This window comes from Aquarana catesbeiana, linkage group LG07, assembly GCF_042186555.1.
Source record: "Aquarana catesbeiana isolate 2022-GZ linkage group LG07, ASM4218655v1, whole genome shotgun sequence".
NCBI classification, from domain to species: domain Eukaryota; kingdom Metazoa; phylum Chordata; class Amphibia; order Anura; family Ranidae; genus Aquarana; species Aquarana catesbeiana.
This window is the reverse complement of record NC_133330.1, coordinates 267,402,138-267,423,757: the sequence shown is the minus strand read 5'-3', so window position 1 is coordinate 267,423,757 and position 21,620 is coordinate 267,402,138.

The following is a 21,620-nucleotide window of genomic DNA, read 5'->3' as shown; positions in this document are numbered from 1 at the left end:
GTCTCCCCTTAGAAGTAGATAAGTGTCCCGGTCATTCAATAATTTTACCATCTCAGCCTGATAGTAAGCTTTACTGAGCACCACTAATCCACCCCCTTTGTCCGCTGGGCGGATCACTATATCCTTCCTTTTTTCAAGGGAGGATATACCCCTTTTAATGGCTTGAGAGTCTCTGGCCTTCTTGATTTTGAGTTTATCAAGATCATGGCAGATCATGTTTTTAAACATCTCCAAATGCCTGTTATCACTGTATAAGGGATTAAAAACAGATCGATTCCAAAGATTGGAATGCCTGGAAGTAGTATCAACCTGGGGATTGGTCCGTTGTGCTGGATTGGAGAGAAAATATTTTTTGATATTCAAATTACAGATGTATTTCTGTATACTGATGTAGGCTTGAAATTTGTTTAAGTTACGAATAGGGGCAAACTTCAAACCCCGATCTAACACTAATGTCTCATCAGTAGTAAGAGGGGTACCACTTAGATTGAAAATGCCAGTGCCTAATGGGGCCTTGGCCTTTTCGAATCGTCTACCCTCCCTACACCCTCTGTGTGTTTTCTTTTTAGACTGCCTTGGCTGTTTCTCGAGTCTAGGGGGCCTCTCCTTTGGTCCTGAGGACTCGCATACCCTGTTGGATCTCTTACCCAAACTGGGGTCTGTGGAGGACCCCTCCAGGGGGTCCTCTCTTGACCTAAAAAATGGTCCTGATTATATTGCTGATCCTCCTGGAGGTTTTGTAAGGGGGCAAAATTGTTGGAAGTGTACACTGGCGCACCTCTATGCGCAGGGTTGCCTCTTCCTCGGGGCCTACCTCTTCCCCTAGTGGGCACTGTTTGCCAAGTATAATTTTCTGAGTAGGGGGGACGATAATCATAATTGGTTGTCAGTGGGACTGGGTAAGGATGTTGGTTTCTCTTCCCACGGCCACGTTTGTTGGTTCTAGGAGGGCCATATCCTCTCCCTCTAGATGTATCTCGTACAGTCGGTACACTTTGGGATTGTTGCGAAATGGGTATAGATGCTTCATAATTGGAATACTCCTGAGAGGGCATAGCTGCTCCTGATACTGGAACACTCACCACTGTCCTCTCTGGACCACTCACTGGTGTTAAATCCTGGGTTTGCCATTTAAAGATAAGTTTCCCTTCAAAATCATTGACTTCACGCAGGAATTTTTTCCTCTTTTTATCACGAATTTCCTTATCCCATTTCATAAGTTTAGATTTAAGTTCACCTGACAATTGGATGAATTCACTAGAATCTTTAGCGTTTTCAATGCGGTCAGTAATTTCCTTGATCTGACTCTCCAGCTGCTTCTTTTTCCTTTGCTTCCGTGAAAGCAACAGGCGGAGAAGGTCAAAGCTTTTATCCACAAAGAAATTACACCATTCCGCATTGGACTCATTATCAGTTAGCCCATCATTGGGTGGTAAATCCCATCTCAGACGCCTGGGGATGATATTTGCAAATAAATATTGTTCAAAGGTCACAATGTCCCACCAGCTACCGCATTATACTTGACTATAATATCCAGTATAAAAAACTCGAACAAATTATAGCCAGACATTGGCCTATCCTTAAAGGTGACCATACCCTGGGGTCTGTTCTTCCGGAGTGTCCGCGGTTTATATACCGCAAAGCCCCCTCCTTACGCGATCGGATAGCTCCAGGAGTCATAGATCCACCACAAATAGGGACTAACAGGTTGTTTGGCTTTTTGTCGGGCTTCTATGCTTGTGGCAAATGTGCCACTTGCAGGAAAGCCAGCAAAAACATTAAAAGGCGAAAAGAGTTTGTCTCGAGTGTCACGCATAAAAGCTATAAAATTGAAGGTCTTATTACATGTTCATCGGTTGGGGTGGTCTACATGCTGGAGTGCGATTGTGGACTCCAGTATGTGGGCCGCACCTCAAGGGCATTGCATGTTAGAGTTGGTGAACACATCAGTAACATCAAACGGGGGGTAAAAACCCATAGTGTGTCCAGGCATTTTCGCCTCTGTCACAACAGAGACCCTAAATGCCTCAAGTTCTGGGGGATAGAAAAAGTGGCCATTACATCAGGCAACTCAGCCGTAGAGAATCCTTCTGGATCTAAAGTTTTATCTCCAGCGGGAATGAACGTAGATTTTGATTTAAATTGCTTTATTTCTAACAGATGATTTCGATGTATTGTATGAAAAAAAAATTTTTTATTTATTTTTTCTTATTTTCTACTTTTTACTTTTATTTTTTATTTTATATTTTTTATTTCTCTGGTTTTATTAAAATTTTCTTAATTGATTATGTAAATGTGATCGTACACAGATGATACCCGCGGTCTGACTGTCAGATATTTTTATTTATATATTTTTTCTACCGTCTTTCTGTATGCGATTCTATGCGATTTTAGTAGCTGAATTGGCATTTCCTTTCCCTTTACATAAGGGACAATTAACCAATGCCTCCTTCCTTTTCTAAAGAGGTCTTTTATTTTTTTCAGAGTCACCCTCAGGCTCCAATCCCTTCAAAGCCTTATGAGTGTTTATCTATCTGATGTGAGGAATTATATATATATATTTGGTTTCTCATTCCTCTTTTTTTTGGAGCGGTTAAGGGCTGTATACCTTTTATTTTACTGGTGATGGTCTGTGAGTGCAGCCGGAGTGACGTGCTGGATCGCGTCTTCCGGGTAAACCGCACTAGCACTGTGATTGGTGCACCTGTTACCATGACACTATATATAAACAATGCGGGCCGTCGTTGCGTACCCCGCCCCATGCTGATGAAGTCCCGCCCATGGATGTAACGCGTACGGGGGCCAGGTAGCGCATGACGTCACCCACGGCTGTCAGCCTGTGTTTACGATTACACGCCAGTTAGCCGGCACTCGGACCTGAGTGCTGGTATATGTGAGTGCATCTTGTTTATCATTTTTAAAGTTATTAAAGTTTGTACAGAGAGCACTATATTCTTCATGTTTTATTTGCATATACAACACCTGTGTTATCTGACGTGAGGGTGAGTTGGATTATAAGAACGGAGTCATTATTGCCTGGATCAGCTTATCTGCTTATGCTGTGTGACCTGTTTCAGGTCGAAGGTTGCAGGTGAGGGGCCATCCATGTATGGTGAAGGGATTCTAGTAACCTTTGATTCAACCCCTGGCGTTTTGACTATCCACTGGTGTCCCCATCTCCTGTCTACGTCTGCTTAATCTTGATATATTATTTAAGGACAATTTATTTGCGCAGGACTTTTTTATATATATGTCTTTTGAGGTCTTTGTTGAATTTACCTTTGTGCTTGCTTGCATTTACTCATTGCATTGTCTATTAACGAGTCAGCGCTGAGTTCATTTCTATTGTTTATGATCATTATTTAATTCACGTTTACTTAGCTGCAGACTATGGATGTGTTTTCCTATGTTGAAAATAGAGAGATTATCCTAACTGAAGTCTTCACTAGGGATACAGGTATCCCACAACAAGATTACCTTGGTTTTGCATTCAGGAAACTGGGTCACTTGTTTGAGAAAAAGATTAAGACCTGGTGGGACATTGTGACCTTTGAACAATATTTATTTGCAAATATTGTCCCCAGGCATCTGAGGTGGGATTTACCACCCAATGATGGGCTAACTGATAATGAGTCCAATGCGGAATGGTGTAATTTCTTTGTGGATAAAAGCTTTGACCTTCTCCGCCTGTTGCTTTCACGGAAGCAAAGGAAAAAGAAGCAGCTGGAGAGTCAGATCAAGGAAATTACTGACCGCATTGAAAACTCTAAAGATTCTAGTGAATTCATCCAATTGTCAGGTGAACTTAAATCTAAACTTATGAAATGGGATAAGGAAATTTGTGATAAAAAGAGGAAAAAATTCCTGCGTGATGTCAATGATTTTGAAGGGAAACTTATCTTTAAATGGCAAACCCAGGATTTAACACCAGTGAGTGGTCCAGAGAGGACAGTGGTGAGTGTTCCAGTATCAGGAGCAGCTATGCCCTCTCAGGAGTATTCCAATTATGAAGCATCTATACCCATTTCGCAACAATCCCAAAGTGTACCGACTGTACGAGATACATCTAGAGGGAGAGGATATGGCCCTCCTAGAACCAACAAACGTGGCCGTGGGAAGAGAAACCAACATCCTTACCCAGTCCCACTGACAACCAATTATGATTATCGTCCCCCCTACTCAGAAAATTATACTTGGCAAACAGTGCCCACTAGGGGAAGAGGTAGGCCCCGAGGAAGAGGCAACCCTGCGCATAGAGGTGTGCCAGTGTACACTTCCAACAATTTTGCCCCCTTACAAAACCTCCAGGAGGATCAGCAATATAATCAGGACCATTTTTTAGGTCAAGAGAGGACCCCCTGGAGGGGACCTCCACAGACCCCAGTTTGGGTAAGAGATCCAACAGGGTATGCGAGTCCTCAGGACCAAAGGAGAGGCCCCCTAGACTCGAGAAACAGCCAAGGCAGTCTAAAAAGAAAACACACAGAGGGTGTAGGGAGGGTAGACGATTCGAAAAGGCCAAGGCCCCATTAGGCACTGGCATTTTCAATCTAAGTGGTACCCCTCTTACTACTGATGAGACATTAGTGTTAGATCGGGGTTTGAAGTTTGCCCCTATTCGTAACCTAAACAAATTTCAAGCCTACATCAGTATACAGAAATACATCCGTAATTTGAATATCAAAAAATATTTTCTCTCCAATCCAGCACAACGGACCAATCCCCAGGTTGATACTACTTCCAGACATTCCAATCTTCGGAATCGATCTGTTTTTAATCCCTTATGCAGTGATAACAGGCATTTGGAGGTGTTTAAAAACATGGTCTGCCATGATCTGGATAAACTCAAAATCAAGAAAGCCAGAGACTCTCAAGCCATTAAAAGGGGTATATCCTCCCTTGAAAAAAGGAAGGATATAGTGATCCGTCCAGCGGACAAAGGGGGTGGATTAGTGGTGCTCAGTAAAGCTTACTATCAGGCTGAGATGGTAAAATTATTGAATGACCGGGACACTTATCTACTTCTAAGGGGAGACCCTATGTTGACCTTTAAGAACAATTTACATCTGTTAGTAGAAAAAGGTAAAAGTAAGGGCATTTTGAATTCTAAAGGAGGCGGCTTACTTAGATCCTTTCTATTGTCGGACTCCCATTATATACATTTTGCCCAAATTGCATAAAAACTCCGAACATCCACCTGGTCGCCCGATCGTGAACGGAATTGACTCTGTCACGTCGAGGCTAGGCCAGTACCTTGATTTCTTCCTTCAGCCACTCGTCATCCAAACCAAAGCTTACCTGCGTGATACTAAACAAATCCTTCAGATCTTGTCCACTCTCCCCTGTACCCCATCTAGTTTTTTGATCACTGCAGATGTCGGGTCTTTATATACAATTATTGATCATAAACAGGTCTTGGATTCTGTTAGGTGGGCTCTGGCAGCCACTGAGTTCCCAAACGACCACATTTCCTTTTTATTAGAAAGTTTGGAATTCTGCTTGCTGAATAATTATTTTTGGTTTAATGGTGACTATTTCCTGCAGACGCGAGGCATAGCCATGGGGGCTAGATTTGCTCCCAGTGTGGCCAATTTGTTCATGGCCCACTGGGAGGAAAATACCATCTTTCATGATCCCCCATCGCAATTATTGTGCTATAGAAGGTACATTGATGATTTAATCATGGTGTGGGAAGGTGACCTAGCGAGTTTACATGTCTTCATGGATAAGTTGAATGAAAATACTAAAAACATTGAGCTGACATGGATGATTAACAAACAACAGATTACATTTTTGGACCTTGAAATTTTCAAGGGGGAGACAGGCTTCCAAACTAGGAACCACTTCAAAGCAACAGATAGGAATGCGTACATTCCACTGACTAGTTGTCACCATAAATCGTGGCTCTGTCATATTCCAAGAGGCCAATTTATTCGCTTACGTCGTAATTGTACCTCTGATGATGACTTTTTAACACAGTCACATATTTTGGCAACTAGGTTTAAGGAAAAAGGTTACACACAGACTATGGTAGACTCATAAGTAGCCAGGGTACTCTCAACCGACAGGAATTCTATCGTGGCTGATAGGGTTAAACCCACCCAAACTGAAGATGGCACCACCAGCTACCGCATTATACTTGACTATAATATCCAGTATAAAAAACTCGAACAAATTATAGCCAGACATTGGCCTATCCTTAAAAGTGACCGTCCCTGCGGTCTGTTCTTCCGGAGTGTCCACGGTTTATATACCGCAAAGCCCCCTCCTTACGCGATCGGATAGCTCCAGGAGTCATAGATCCACCACAAATAGGGACTAACAGGTTGTTTGGCTTTTTGTCGGGCTTCTATGCTTGTGGCAAATGTGCCACTTGCAGGAAAGCCAGCAAAAACATTAAAAGGCGAAAAGAGTTTGTCTCGAGTGTCACGCATAAAAGCTATAAAATTGAAGGTCTTATTACATGTTCATCGGTTGGGGTGGTCTACATGCTGGAGTGCGATTGTGGACTCCAGTATGTGGGCCGCACCTCAAGGGCATTGCATGTTAGAGTTGGTGAACACATCAGTAACATCAAACGGGGGGTAAAAACCCATAGTGTGTCCAGGCATTTTCGCCTCTGTCACAACAGAGACCCTAAATGCCTCAAGTTCTGGGGGATAGAAAAAGTTCCTCGCCACTGGAGAGGTGGCCATTACATCAGGCAACTCAGCCGTAGAGAATCCTTCTGGATCTACGAGACTAAAGTTTTATCTCCAGCGGGAATGAACGTAGATTTTGATTTAAATTGCTTTAAATTAAATTAAATTACAGATGATTTTGATGTATTGTATGAAAAAATAATTTTTATTTATTTTTTCTTATTTTCTACTTTTTACTTTTATTTTTTATTTTATATTTTTTTATTTCTCTGGTTTTATTAAAATTTTCTTAATTGATTATGTAAATGTGATCGTACACAGATGATACCCACGGTCTGACTGTCAGATATTTTTATTTATATATTTTTTCTACCGTCTTTCTGTATGCGATTCTATGCGATTTTAGTAGCTGAATTGGCATTTCCTTTCCCTTTACATAAGGGACAATTAACCAATGCCTCCTTCCTTTTCTAAAGAGGTCTTTTATTTTTTTCAGAGTCACCCTCAGGCTCCAATCCCTTCAAAGCCTTATGAGTGTTTATCTATCTGATGTGAGGAATTATATATGTATATTTGGTTTCTCATTCCTCTTTTTTTTATTTTACTGGTGGTGGTCTGTGAGTGCAGCCGGAGTGACGTGCTGGATCGCGTCTTCCGGGTAAACCGCACTAGCACTGTGATTGGTGCACCTGTTACCATGACACTATATATAAACAATGCGGGCCGTCGTTGCGTACCCCGCCCCACGCTGATGAAGTCCCGCCCACGGACGTAACGCGTACGGGGGCCAGGTAGCGCATGACATCACCCGCGGCTGTCAGCCTGTGTTTACGATTACACGCCAGTTAGCCGGCACTCGGACCTGAGTGCTGGTATATGTGAGTGCATCTTGTTTATCATTTTTAAAGTTATTAAAGTTTGTACAGAGAGCACTATATTCTTCATGTTTTATTTGCATATACAACACCTGTGTTATCTGACGTGAGGGTGAGTTGGATTATAAGAATGGAGTCATTATTGCCTGGATCAGCTTATCTGCTTATGCTGTGTGACCTGTTTCAGGTCGAAGGTTGCAGGTGAGGGGCCATCCATGTATGGTGAAGGGATTCACCTTTGATTCAACCCCTGGCATTTTGACTATCCACTGGTGTCCCCATCTCCTGTCTACGTCTGCTTAATCTTGATATATTATTTAAGGACAATTTATTTGCGCAGCACTTTTTTATATATATGTCTTTTGAGGTCTTTGTTGAATTTACCTTTGTGCTTGCTTGCATTTACTCATTGCATTGTCTATTAACGAGTCAGCGCTGAGTTCATTTCTACTGTCCTTTTTTAGGCATTTGTTTGTGTTACCATTTAAATGGCTGGAAGGGGTACATAAACCTCTCTAAATTTTCAAAGGCCGTGAAAGGTGATGCGTATGTCTCTCCTTTTACAGCAGGTTTGATAAACACGTTAATCACATCCCTGTAGTAATCACCTCTCACTGCCTCTACCAGTGGATTTTGTTTGGCTACATAGCTACAAACCCCTTGTTTCTCTCCTACATTATCACCTGGAGACATTTATCGTAAATCTCTCTCCCCACTTAATTTTCCTCATAGAGGTGACTCTGATTACCTCTATATAACTTCAGAAAGCGCAAAAGATTGTCTTTTTAATGGGATTCTATTATGAACACGGAGACAAAACAGGGATATTTCTTGCAAGAGCATTAAAAGATGCCCAGTTGGCTACGAACATATCTGCCATAAAAAAACAAGAACAATCATCTAGTGCAGTAATGGCTAACCTTGGCACCCCAGATGTCTTGGAACTACATTTGCCATGATGCTCAACTACACAGCAGAGTGCATGAGAATCATGGGAAATGCACCAAAACATCTGGGGTGCCAAGGTTCGCCATCACTGATCTAGTGCATGACACTGAAAAAATAGCCCAGCTATTTCATAACTATTATACTGACTTACCTACCTACCAAAAACACAAAAACCAACGGACCAACAAATAATTCAGCAATTTCTCATAGATAGCGGTTTACCCACTTTAAATGATAGTGAATCACAACAATTAGAGAGCCCAATCACAGATGAGGAATTAATACAGGCCATCAAATCTTTAAATCTGGGAAAAATCCTTCTCTACATTTCTAGTACCACGCCTCCTGAAAACTTTCAATTATCTGAAAGACCCCCGAAAGATTCCTGATTTCCTGAGGGCCCACGTTACAGTGTTATCCAAACCAAATAAAGACCCAATAGACCATGGATATGCAATTAGCGGACCTCCGGCTGTTGCAAAACTACAAGTCCCATCATGCCTCTTCCTCTGGGTGTCATGATTGTAGCTGTCAGTCTTGCTATGCCTCATGGGACTTGTAGTTCTACAACAGCTGGAGGTCCGCTAATTGCATATCCCTGCACTAGACTGTTCCAGTTATAGACCAATTCCACTACTTAACCTTAATTTGAAATTATTTGCAAAGATTTTAGCAAACTCATTACCCTCATTGTTACACCAGTTGATTTGTCCAGAACAGTTAGGCTTCATGCCAGACAGAGAGGCCAGGGACAACGTGGCAAAAGCCCTAAACCTCATCCACAAAGCACAAACAGATGGTTTTGAAGGCATGTTGCTCTCCACAAAGGTGGAGAAAGCCTTAGATCGCATATCGTGGGACTTTCTGCTTGCTACTTGCACACACATACCCTGTTTCCCCGAAAATAAGACCTAGCGTGATTGTCGGTGATGGCTGTAATATAAGCCCTACCCCCTAAATAAGTCCTAGTTAAAATCCTTGTAGGTCTTATTTTCAGGGTAGGGCTTATTTTTGGGGAAACAGGGTAGGGTTTATTTGGGGGGTAGGGCTTATATTGCAGCCATCACCGACAATCACGCTAGGTCTTATTTTCAGGGAAACAGGGTAGGACTGAAACCACACATGCTATCATTGATATCTACCCTATATCATAATCCTACCGCAAAAATAAAGATTGATGGTGCTTTATCAGATACAGTATTAATTTGAAATGGAACACGGCAAGGTTGCTCCCTTTCAACATCGCTCTTTATTCTCACTTTGGAGCCCTTAATCCGTATGGTGAAAGGTGATGGATTTAGGATGGGAGGTAGAACTTATAAATCTGAGGCATATGCAGATGATCTTTTATTTTTTATAACCTAGCCACACATTACTATGCCCAATTTATGCAACATGTTCACGCACTATAGTTATGTATCCAACTTCAAAATAAACTTTAAAAAATCTGAAGCTCTAAATCTGTCCCTAAAAGTAATTACATAATCTATCACACAGAACAATTGTGCCTTTCAATGGGAAGAAAAGGCCCTTAAATACTAGGGATATGGCTAACACCAAAACTTGACTCACTTTACGCAAAAAACTTTAAACCTCTACTACAATCCATGAATAGGGACTTAGAGAAATGGTCTTTAAAATATTTCTCATGGTTAGGCAGGGCAGTTATAATTAAGATGACAGTCTTACCCAGAATTTTACATTTTTTCCAGACTATTCCAATCCTCCTAACAATGAGCTTTTTTTGAGCTCTATACTCCATGCTCAGGAGATTTCTATAGGTAACTAAAAAAACACGCATTAGCCTCCATTTACTCACTCAAGCTAAACATATTGGAGGAATGGGCTTTCCAAATTTTAAAAATTACTACCTTCCTTCACATCTCACTTGAATTATCGATTGGAATTGTCACGCAGACAGTTATGACTGGGTAGCTCTGGAAAACAATATAGGGCCTATTCCGGTGACGTATTCACCTTGGGTACTGTGGGATTCCTGTCCTAGTCAATTGAAACATCACTCACTAGTGGGGGCAAAGCTTAAAGCTTTACAAAAAGTTATCAAGGTCACAGACTTAACTACATCCCCTGGACCTTTGACACTGTTAGGTTCTAACCCAGACTTTTTGCCAGACTTTTTGCAGGTCTACACAGATAGCAATAGACCCCTTTTGGCCACACACTGTTTTAAAGGAGGCAGGCTGAAATCAATTTTGGAGATCAAAACAGAAAGGGGGCAAACAGTTATGACAAACTAGAAATATCGCCAGATTCATAGCTATGTCTCAAACCCCAAAAGATTTAAGCACCTTGCGAGCCCTTAACACCATTTGAAACAGTATGCCTCAAGGCAGACAAAACTGAAAAAAGCATTTCACTGACTTACGCATGGTTGCAGACCTCTGGATTTCAGGAGCTAAATAAACATAAAGAGTTTTGGGAATCTGCACTAAACACCACTTTTATTGATGACCAATGGTTACATGCATGTGTGTTTGCACACAAATGCTCAATTAGTACATGCCTTCAGGAAACATCTAATAAAATCCTGACAAATTGGTACACCACGCCAACCAAAATACAAAGATGAATTTTCACAGCTTCGGATCTTTGCTGGCGCTGTAATCAGGCGAAAGGAAACTTGCTACACATATGGTGGGATTGCATCTTGATACAGCCATTCTGGCAGAAAATATGTGAGATTATAAAGCTCATCACAAAAACCTCAATCCAACTAACAGCAGCCTGCTGTTTAATACACATCTGTAATTGCTCATTGAAAAAATATAAATTCTCACTAACCAGATTCTTACTTATTGCTCCAAAAGCCTTGATTTCTAGATACTGGAAAACCACAATCACTTCTACAATTTGCACAACCTCTACACTATGGAAGAAATCAGGGCCATAGCACACAAAACAACTGAAAAATTTAACAGAAAATGAAAAGTTTGGGTCGTCTTCAAATACTCTGAAGAATTTGACTCACTAACAAAAAATTAACTTTGGCAACCTTTGGACCTCTATCTACTTACTTAGCTTCTTTCACCCTCTTTATCTCTTTTCTATATTATTCTTTATCTTGTGTGGCTTATACAAGCATTGAGTGTATAATGGTCGAATCATTTTAAACAATAATCATACTGAATGCAACCTAAGCAATAGTGCTGGTGATCAGTTATATTTTGTTAAGGCTATAGAAACAGTCTATCGACTGACCTGCCAACCTACATTATATTGATTATTTCTCAACGAATACTTTTTTGAATTTTTGTACTCATTATTACGCTTATGTTACAAATATGTATTTGTACAAAAGTTATTATCTTTGTACAACTGTTATTATCTTTTTATCTTGCAATAATAATTGCATTGAAGAAGAAAAAGTATTCAGACCCCTTGAAATTTTCAATGTTGTCATGTTACAACCAAAAATGTAAGTTTATTTTATTGGGATTTTATGTGATAGACCAACACAAAGTGGCACATAATTTTGAAGTGGAAGGAAAGTAATAAATGGTTTACAACATCTTTTACAAATAAATATGTTAAAAGTGTGGTGTGCATTTGTATTCAGATCCCAGAGTCAATACTTTGTAGAACCAACTTTCACTGCAATTACAACTGCAAGTCTTTTTGAGGATGTCTCTACCAGCTATAGAGTGACATTTTTTTTCTATTCTTCATTGCAAAATAACTAAAGCTCTGTCAAATTGGATAGAGAGCATCTGTGAACAACAATTTTTAAGTCTTGCCACAGATTCTCATTTGGATTCAGGTCTAGATTTTGACTGGGCCATTCTAACACATGAATATGCTTTGATCTAAACCATTCCATTGTAGATCTGGCTGTATGTTTAGGGTCGTTGTCCTGCTGAAAGGTGAACCTCTGCCCCAGTTGCAAGTCTTTTGCAGACTCTAACAAGGTTTCTTCTAAGATTGCCCTATGTTTGGCTCCATCCATCTTCCTATCAACTCTGACCATCTTCCCTGTCCCTGTTGAAGAAAAGTATCCCCACAACATGATGCTGCCACCACCATGTTTCACAGTGGGGATGGTGTGTTCAGGGTGATGTGCAGTGTTAGTTTTCCGCCACACATAGCGTTTTGCTTTTTGGCCAAAAAGTTAAATTTTATGGCTCATCTGACCAGAGCACCTTCTACCACATGTTTGCTGTGTCCCCCCTCCCCCCCACATGGTTTCTCGCAGACTGCAAACGGAACTTCTTATGGCTTTCTTTCAACAATGGCTTTCTTCTTGCCACTCTTCCATAAAGACCAGATTTGTGGAGTGCACGACTAATAGTTGTCCTGTGGACAGATTCTCCCACCTGAGCTGTGGATCTCTGCAGCTCCTCCAGAGTTACCATGGGCCTCTTGGCTGCTTCTCTGATTAATGTTCTCCTTGCCCAGCCTGTCAGTTTAGGTGGATGGCCATGTCTTGGTAGGTTTGCAGTTGTGTCATACTCTTTCCATTTTCGGATGATGGATTGAACAGTGCTCTGTGAGATGTTCAAAGCTTGGGATATATTTTTATAACCTAACCCTGCTTAAAAATTCTCCACAACTTTATTCCTGACCTGTCTGGTGTGTTCCTTGGCCTTCATGATGCTATTTGTTCACTAGGGTTCTTTAACAAACCTCTGAGGGCTTCACAGAACAGATGTATTTATACTGAGACTAAATTACACACAGGGGGACTCTGTTTACTAATTAGGTGACCTCTGAAGGCAATTGGTTACACTAGATTTTAGTTAGGGGGTATCAGAGTAAAGGGGGCTGAATACAAATGCACGCCACATTTTTCAGATATTTATTTGTAAAAAATGTTAAAAACCATTTATCATTTTCTTTCCACTTCATAATTATGTGCCACTTTGTGTTGGTCTATCACATAAAATCCCAATAAAGTATATTTACATTTTTGGTTGTAACAAAAACGGGGTATGAATAGTTTTCAAGGCACTGTATCTAAAATTTGACCATAAAGCATAGCTACTGCCTTATTCAATAAAGGGCAATACTATTCCCTTGGTTTATGTGCTTAAAGTTACATTTTTATTCATTAATTTATTTGTCATTTAACTCTCCATGATATATAATTTGCAAAAATCCTTTGTTAACATGCCACTATATAGAAACTAAATTAAAGTGGTATTAAACTTAAAAGAAAAAAAATATTGTATTGCTGCTTACCAATTCTTAGATGTGGTCCCTGCATTAGTTTTCTTTTTTAGGATTTATTTTCTTTATTTTAATCAGATGATCCTAACAGTAATGCCCCGTACACACGGTCGGACTTTGTTCGGACATTCCGACAACAAAATCCTAAGATTTTTTCCGACGGATGTTGGCTCAAACTTGTTTTGCCTACACATGGTCGCACAAAGTTGTCGGAATTTCCGATTGACAACCACGCGGTCACGTACACCACGTACGACGAGACTAGAAAAGGCCGGTTCAGAACCAAGCGCGGCACCCTTTGGGCTCCTTTTGCTAATCTCGTGTTAGTAAAAGTTTGGTGAGAGACGATTCGCGCTTTTTCAGACTCGTGGCTTTCAGATCGTTTTCTGCCATTCAGTTTGTGCTTGTGGGTTTATATCTGCTCTTCAGTGCGTGCAGTCAGTTCGTATCAGAGTTTTCTGTGTGATCTTGCCTGCTCGTTGCTGTTTTTCAGGTCGCTCTTCACAGGCCTTGCTGTTCTTCAGTGTGTTCTGTTACTTCGTTCTGAGCAGCCGACCGTTTTCTAGCCATGTTTCGTATGCGTACTCCTCGTAGAGTTCGTGCTGTGCGGGGGCTTGGTGTTGGGGTCCTGACCTTGACACAAGTCCAGTCCATGAACAGGGTGGGGAGGAGTTCATGGACCAAGAATTGGTTGCTTCAGCGTGACCAGTTCTCTCATATGCCTTTGCTCCGTGAGATCCGTGAGAATAATCCTGATGATTTCAGGAACTTTCTCAGGATGATGGACCCCGTGTTTCACCGTCTGTTGGCTTCGCTGACCCCCTATATCAGCAGGCAGGATACCTGCATGAGGCAAGCCATCACTCCGGAGCAGAGGTTGGTCGCTACCTTGCGGTATTTGGCCACAGGGAGAAGCCTGCAGGACTTAAAGTTCTCGACAGGCATCTCCCCCCAGGCTCTGGGTATCATTATCCCAGAGACCTGTTCTGCCATCATACATGTCCTGCAGAAGGAGTATATGAAGGTAAGATTTTTATCCTTTAATATCACATTTTATTGTATTGAATGTTTGCTAATATATTGTATTTCTTTCCTCTTTCCCTAATTACCATGATTGGAATATGCTGTGAATGTCCCCTTTGTTCTCATGCATGCTGGATTTTTATGTAATTATTATTTTATGTCCTTCATACATATTTGCCCTTCACTAACCTCCCCAGCATGGTGTCTCCTGCCCTATATTCACCTCATGTAGTCACTTAACAATGTATTTTATCAGCTCCATAGTAGTGCTTTACCCCAAACACCCCCTAAAATGTTTGGTAATGTTATTTTTGTTTTAAATTCAGGCAGAGTGCCAGAGGCTTTTTTTTGTGGTGTCCCCAAATAATTTTTAGTAACCCTCCCTCCCCCAACTGCTAAGTCAGCTGATCACAATTCTCTATCCTCAATCATCTATCTGCTGACTTTGCCAAACCCATACACACTATACCCATCTCTTTATTGGTCAGATTTATGGATGAATTCCCCAAAGCATGTAGTGCAAGGGCCTGCCTGTATACTTTCCAATGGTACTGTTTAAAGTTTTTGTATCCTATTATTATCTTGATAGGTAATAGCAGAATGTTCAAATGTGCTCAAATGTGTACAGTGTGTATTTATATCTTTGTATTATGACACTTCTTACCTGTCCAGTGGTCTGCCAATAGTGTAACTAAGGAGGGGCTGTTCCAAGTAATACCCATTATTTAGGCATTCATCTCTCAATGAAGTGAAGAGGGTTACCTGTCCAAGAGTCCTCCCCCCCATAATGTTAGAAATGGCCCATGAGAGGGGGGGAGGGGGAATATGATAGGTGTACCTTATACTTTGTTGTTGTTAAATTCCCCTTAATAAATGCTATCTGGAGGTTGGCCCATAATGTTTGTGTCTAATCTGCTTGCCATGTTTCTGTGAAAAAATAGTAATGTTTATTGTTTTTTCCTCAACAGTTTCCTTCAACGCCACAGGAATGGCAGACTGTGGCCTTCCACTTTGCCCAGCGGTGGGACTTTCCTAACTGCGGAGGGGCAATTGATGGGAAACACGTCCACATCGTCCCACCACCCAACTCGGGGTCGTACTATTATAATTACAAGGGGTTTAATAGTATAGTGATGTTGGCGGTGGTGTCGGCTAATTACAAGTTCCTGTATGTGGACGTGGGGAAGAATGGCCGAATGTCCGATGGTGGAGTCATCGCCCAGACGGAGTTCTACAGGCATCTCCAGAATGGCAGCTTGGACTTGCCACCTCCAGAGGACAATGTTGAAGGTCTCCCATTTGTGTTCGTTGCAGATGAAGCATTTGCGCTGGGGGACCACCTGATGCGGCCATTCCCGATGAGGACCCTCACCCCGGAACAGAGGGTTTTTAATTACCGGCTGGCCAGAGCCCAAAGAGTGGTGGAGAACACATTTGGAATCCTGGCCAGCCGGTTCCGATTATTTCTGACACCCATCCATATGGCGGAGTATAAACTGAACCATATAATACTTGCCTGCTGTGTTCTCCATAATTTTTTAAGAAAACATTCAGCCAACTATGCTGGCTCAGTTGGGCCTTAGGCCGGAATCCCAAATCCATCAACACTGACGGCGCTTGAAAGTGGCCGCCCTGGCTTGCCCTCCCTGAGTGCCCGTGATGTCCGGTTACGATACCTGGAGTTCTTTGCGGGTAGGGGGGCTATCAATATGCCAGACAATCTGTGAAACCTTTTTCAAATAAAAAACAACCAAAAGAAATTCTTTGTGGACATTTACTGCTTGTGTTTGTTTTAGCTGACCCTGACAGAAATATATTGAGTGCAGAAAATGTCATGATTGGGTAACCTTATAAAAAACAGTGTTGGCTGGTACTTCCTAAATGCAAAAACACATTTCACTACAAGTGCACTTGCAACTGCACTGAACCTGCACTTGTAGTGCAAAGTGTATTTGCCCTTAGGAAATAACCCCCGTTTTTGCATAAAACAGCAATTACATCCCCCCAAAAGTGTTGTAGTGTTGAGACAATAATCCACACATTCTTGAGTAAGCCACTTTTTTATACCTGCACAATCACATGTGCATTTACCAAAGGTTTTTAAAACAAACCAACATGTTTGTTGTATAACAATTTTTGCAGTAGCATTATCAAAAATCGAAATATCCATTTCAGATAAAACAGGCCTGTGTAAAACCAACAAGAAAGCCAAAAAACTTGAACTTACAAAGTTCACATTAGGTAAAACCTGAAGGCTATATCAGACATCAGTATTTAGGAACTGGGTTTGATATAGCGTTCAGATGGGGGGAAATCACCCCTGTAAAAGCCAAATTTGGAAGATGCACACCAATTTACGAATGTCAACATGTGCTATCTGCCATCAGGGGGGATCAAGGGACGTGTTTTGGGGGAGCAAGCCCTTCCTCACCGCGACTTTATAATTGAGGAAGGGGTTGCACCCCCAAAACGCCTCCATTGATCTCCCATGATGGCAGATAGCACATGTTGGCACACTGTGTGCATCCTCCAAATTTGGCTTTTCAAAACATTGAAAAAAATTTTATAAGATTGGACCACAATAAAACAAGTGATTTTGTGGGGTTTAAATTCACCCCAAAACATCAATGATGTTATTATTTTTTTTAATAACATCACTGATTTGTTGCTGTATGTTGTGCAATTCGAGATTACACCCCATGATCTCCCCGATCAGGATCTGGGCACTTTCAGAAGTAAAGCGTTCTCTATCCCTCACATCACGATCACCTAAAATGAGATAAAGAACAAAAAAAAGTCTCAAAAATCTGCCACCATCCATCTCTTTTACCTGAGCCTGTGGTCGCAAACACTCACCTGTTGTGGTGCCAATCTCCACCACATCTTCTTCTTCCTCCTGCTCTTCTTCTTGTGTTGGTGGTATTTCACCTTCTTCCATAGGTGGGGGGTCTGTGTTCTCCTGGGAAGAGGGGTGTCCTCCGAGTCTTTTCTCCCCTATGTAAAACAAAAATGGTATAATTAGCACACAGATATTTGATGGCAGAACTATAAATAGGAAACATTGCTTGGAAGTGGGGTACAATTGTCTATTTTAGCCGAGTTGCCCTTTGTCAAGCTGCAATACTTTACCTGTTGAGTACAAGCTTCACAGATGTAGCCCCCCCTATAGTATACACTGGAGCACCTGTGTGCCCCCCTAATAAAAATGGTGTTCTGGGGTCCCACACTAGTGCTCCAGTGTCCAGATGTGAAAACAGCTGCTCAGTGTCCTCTCCTTACACACAATCTAGTTGGCATTTCATTCTAGTAACAAACCCATCTACACAAACAAATATTTTGCATCCAAGTAGGCCCCAAAAAATGTGTGAAAATGCATATGGCCTAAACAATGGTGTTCTAGAGGCCGAAAGAAAAATGTTTGATACGAACGAATAATGGGCCCATGAACATTAAAGTTGCCCTTTTAAACGTTACAATTAATAAAAGCATATGGAGCAGAACGAACGGAATAAAGACAGAAAGAATAGCAACACAGCACAACTACTTACATTTTTGCAGCACTCTCCGGATCTTTCGGTACTGCTCTGGCTCTCTCAACTTCAGGTCCGACCACCGCTTCCTGAGCTGATCTTTAGATCTTCGTACCCCGAAATTCCTGTGAAGGCTTTTGATCACTTTAGCAATGATTTTTGCCTTTCGGATGTTGGGGTGTGGGTAAGGCCCATATTTTCCGTCATAGTCGGACTTCCTCATGATGTTGACCATCTCCAACATCTCCCCAAAGGACATATTTGTGGCCTTAAAACGTCTCCTTCTGGATTGGGACGTGCCTGGATCCGGGCTTTCCTCCTCCTCCTCCTCGTTGCTAGAATTAGCATGCACCTGCTGTAACTCCGCCATGTGCTCTTCACCCACTGCGCTGAACAAAAAGGGGCGGGGAATAGACTAGAAAGAATGTCAGGGGCGGGCGGAGTTACACGCATGCGCAGTGTGTATAAAGCGTAACACACGTGCGTATTACGTACCATCTGTGAGCGGAGGAAGGAGCATTGGACGCGCCGATCGTAAGAACGAAGGTAAGAGACAAACTTGTGCCTATACTGCTTCTAGATTGAGGCCTATATTGTAACAAGATTAGGAGAGTTTTGTCTGACATTAGGCTTTGTCTTGTGTTGTGTCTTGCAGTGAACATGGATATCTTATTAAAAGATAATGACTTCATGTCAGTATTCGTAGAGATGCTAAGGGAGCTGCCCTGTCTGTGGGAGATTACCCACCCCCATTTCAAGAACCAAGCAAAGAGGAAGGCAGCACTGGAGCAATTGTGTGAAATAGTGAAGCAGGTGATCCCCACGGCAGACATCACCTATTTAAAGATTTTCATTGGTGGCCTGAGGAGCACATATCTGAGGGAGCGCAAGAAAGTCCTGGATTCGCAGAGATCCGGAGCAGCAGATGACATCTATGTCCCCAGGATGTTGTACTACGACAGGCTGCACTTTCTGGCAGGCCAGACTGAACCCAGGTCATCCCCCTCCAGTCTTCCTTCCACGCTTCCTTCCCCCCCAGCTGAGGCTTCTGACGCCCAACCTGGGCCTTCCAGGCCACATGGAGCCCAGATTGAGCCAGGTATAGCATTCCTCGAAATATTTCTGCTTGTCCAATCAATGATGTTAACTAGATGTTAGTTGGGAGTACTAATTTAGGATTTCGATTGATGAAGCAAAAACTAAAACCATGTCCCTTTTTCATACACAGGGAAGTCTCAGCCAGGAGGTGGCTGGGCCGAGCCAGCTGGCTGATCTGCAGGTCCCTCCACCCCCCCTGAAAACAGAAAGTGGCAGTAGGAGGAGTGCCCTAGAGGAGGCTGCTATAGGATTCTTTTGGAGGGCTACAGAGGTCCTGGGAGCACCACACACCATGGAGGAGAACATTGCTGCCTTCATAGCATATAAAATGCAGAGGATGGAGGAGGGCCAAAAAGTCATGTGTGAGGCCCTCATATCGGAGGCTCTGGAGAAGGGTATGAGGGGCCAAATTACACCTCAGACACACCTTCGCGTTGGTCCTCCTCCTCCTCCTGCAGGTCCTCCTCCTCGTCCTCCCTCTCCTCCAGGTCCTCCCAGTCCTCCTCCAAGTCCCCCCAGTCCTCCTCCAGGTCCTCCCAGTCCTCCTCCTCCTCCAGGTCCTACTCCTCCTGCCACATCTCCAACTGCACAGCCACAGCCCGGAAGGAAGCGTGGAAGGAAGACCAGACAGTGATTGCCCTGGATCCAGTCTGGTCGGCCAAAAAATGCAGCCTCTTGTGGTACCACAGCCTGGGGACACAGATGTCATCTGCTGCTTTCCAGATCTCTGCGAATTCTGGACCAGACTGCCCTCCCTTACATATGGACTCCTCAGGCCAACAATTTTGATGTTGAAGAATTGATGTCTGCCGTGGGGGTCCCAGGCTTCGCTAATTTCTCCTGTTGATCCAGTGTTGCCTTCCTCTTTGTTTGGTTCTGATCCCTTAATAAAGGATTTTGGTTTGGAATTATACTCCCCTATGTGTTTTACTTCAAAAATGACAGTTGGTTTGTGAGGATTCAGGTACATTTCAAATATACAATGTGAAATGAACAAGGGACACCAACACCAAACAATCTCCTGGAGATTAAATAATAAAAGATATCAATGGTGTTGGGGTAACTTGACACACAAAACACACACAAAAATATTCTGGAGTAAAAATAAAAATAACATTGAACAAAGATCAGCCTTGGAAAAAATCCAAACATTAAAGAAAAAAAAAGGCTTAAAATCCAAAAAAAAAAAAAAAAAACTAATATAAAACTGTCAGATGTGACAACTAATAACAATATATTTAGGGAATCCCACTAAAAAATCACAAATAAAAGTTTGTGAGAAGTGTGTGTGAATATGAGCAGCAAAACTACTTAATTCTTGTCACATTATAAAGAAGAAGAGAGTGCGCTGTATTAAACCATTTTTAACATTGCAGCGTGACGAAAGTGCTGTATCCATTGCGAACGCTAAGTTTACCAGAACGAGCTGTCCCGTGTCGGAATTTCTTCTGAGCATGCGTGGCACTTTGTGCGTCGGAACAGGCCACACACGGTCGGAATTGACGCGATCGGATTTTGTTGTCGGAAAATTTTATCTCCTGCTCTCCAACTTTGTGTGTCGGAAAATCCGATGGAAAATGTCCGATGGCGCCCACACACGGTCGGAATTTCCGACAACGCGCTCCGATCGGACATTGTCCATCGGAAAATCCGTCCGTGTGTACGGGGCATAAGTCTGTTGTTTTTCAAAAGAACAAGCCATCCTGCAGATGGAACAGTTATGCCGCGTACACACGGTCGGCTACAAAAGTCCAACATCCCGTCCGACAGACTTTCGACGGACTTTTGGCAGACTTGCGGCAGACTTTCTAACGAACGGACTTAACTACATACGATTACACAAAAGTCGGATGGTTTCGTACGTGATGACGTACACCAGACTAAAATAAGGAAGTTGATAGCCAGTAGCCAATAGCTGCCCTAGTGTCGGTTTTTGTCCGTCGGACTAGCATACAGACGAGCGGATTTCTGGGTCCGGTGGAGTTACGACGTAAAGATTTGAAGCAAGTTCCAAATCTAAAGTCCGTCAGATTTGCAACTGGAAAAGTACGCTACAGGTCCGGTGCAGCCCACACACGATCGGATTGTCCGCTGGATTTGGTCCGTCGGCGTCCGTCGGACCAGTCCAGTCGAAAAGTCCGACCGTGTATACGCGGCATAAGAGGTCTGAGACAAACCATTTAATGCTGAAAGGGGTGCTTGCAATGATCAGCTTTTATTTATTTATGTAAAACCTTTATCCCAAAAGGAAAAAAAAAACTGTTTGCTATTTCTGCTTTAAAAGTGTTAGCTGGAGTTTGTCTTCACTTTGTTAGTGTATC